Below are 1,382 nucleotides of genomic sequence, written 5' to 3' on the forward strand. Positions count from 1 at the left end.
TTCGATCTGAAAAACAGAGAACAGAAACATTAGTTTTTGCCAATTGCCTCCCGATGGCTTCATGTTGCCCCAGTCCCTACACTGATTAGTCCTCAATGACTGTCAGAGGAACTTCTGACACTGAATTAGCTTTTCCCTGCAATGCCATGCCCTTGATTTCAACAGAAGGTTCCCCTTTGGCCATGACTGGCTAAATCATCAGCACCACGAGCTTCCTCACAGCTGTAACGGGATCATGCCTCTTGCTTGAGTGCCAGTTATAAAAGCTGGAGTCTGCAGGTGCCCTTCCCTTGCAGACTCACTTCTGAGTGCCCCTTTAGGGCAAGCTCATCACTGGGAATACAACGTTCCAGCAATGTGTCTTCCTGCTCAGCGGTGCCCTGGTAATGTTAAGCATTATCTCTTGTCTCTGAGTGTTACTACTGCTTCTCCCCTCCTCAGCAACCTTAGGAACTACTTTCAGGGAAAGGAGAAATCATTTAGAAAAAGGGAAGAGAATTCAATTTTTAAATGCAGAGAATGCTGGCTTGATCTAGCAGTTAGTGAGAAACATCAACTTCCATATAAGTTAGTGGAGGCTGGGTTTGTTCTGAGTTTGTGTCTCTTAAAAAGCACTCTGGATCCCAGAGTGTCTTCCTTTTTGATATGTGAGTTCTTCAGGTGTCAGCCAGCAATGAAAAGAAAAATACCCAGAAAAAGAAAGACTCTCGATTTTGAAAGGTAAAAAAAATCTGAATTTTAAGTGTCGAGACAAGATATTAAAAACAAGTAGAAGGAGGATTTTCCTGAGCTGGTAACAACAAACACATGTAAATACATCAACACACAGCTAAGCACCATCTCAACTGGCTTCAGCAAAGCAGGCATGTATAGTCATTCCTGTAGTCTAGAATTTAAACTTCCTGGTAATCTCCCCACTCTTCCTCTGCAGCTGGGTTTTCACCAACAGGTTCCAGGAGAATAACAGATGATTTGGTTCCAATGAGTGACTGACAGAGGACAAGGGGGACAGTGTGAAGATGAAGGTGGAAGATGGGGTTGAAGAAAAAAAAGAATTAACTCAAACTACCTTCACTGAGACTTAGGCTGAACTATGCGCTGAACTCTACATCACTGGCACTTCACAGGGCAGAGTGCAGGTGCAGACTGTAGTGTTAATAAGTGTGTGCACACATGTGGAAAAACCAAAAAATGATGAAGGGCAGGACTGAGAGTGCTGGTTAAGTCAGTCCTGGATTAGCAGAGGATTCACTGCCTCAGTCATGTGGTGAGTAGGAGCTCATTTGCAGGACCAAAGGACAAGTTTTACTGACTGCATCCTCATCCCCAGACATACCACTTGTCCCTCACCATGCCTTGTTGGCCCAGTACTCACACAGTTT

The sequence above is a fragment of the Aphelocoma coerulescens genome, chromosome 1A, assembly GCF_041296385.1.
Source record: "Aphelocoma coerulescens isolate FSJ_1873_10779 chromosome 1A, UR_Acoe_1.0, whole genome shotgun sequence".
NCBI lineage: Eukaryota > Metazoa > Chordata > Aves > Passeriformes > Corvidae > Aphelocoma > Aphelocoma coerulescens.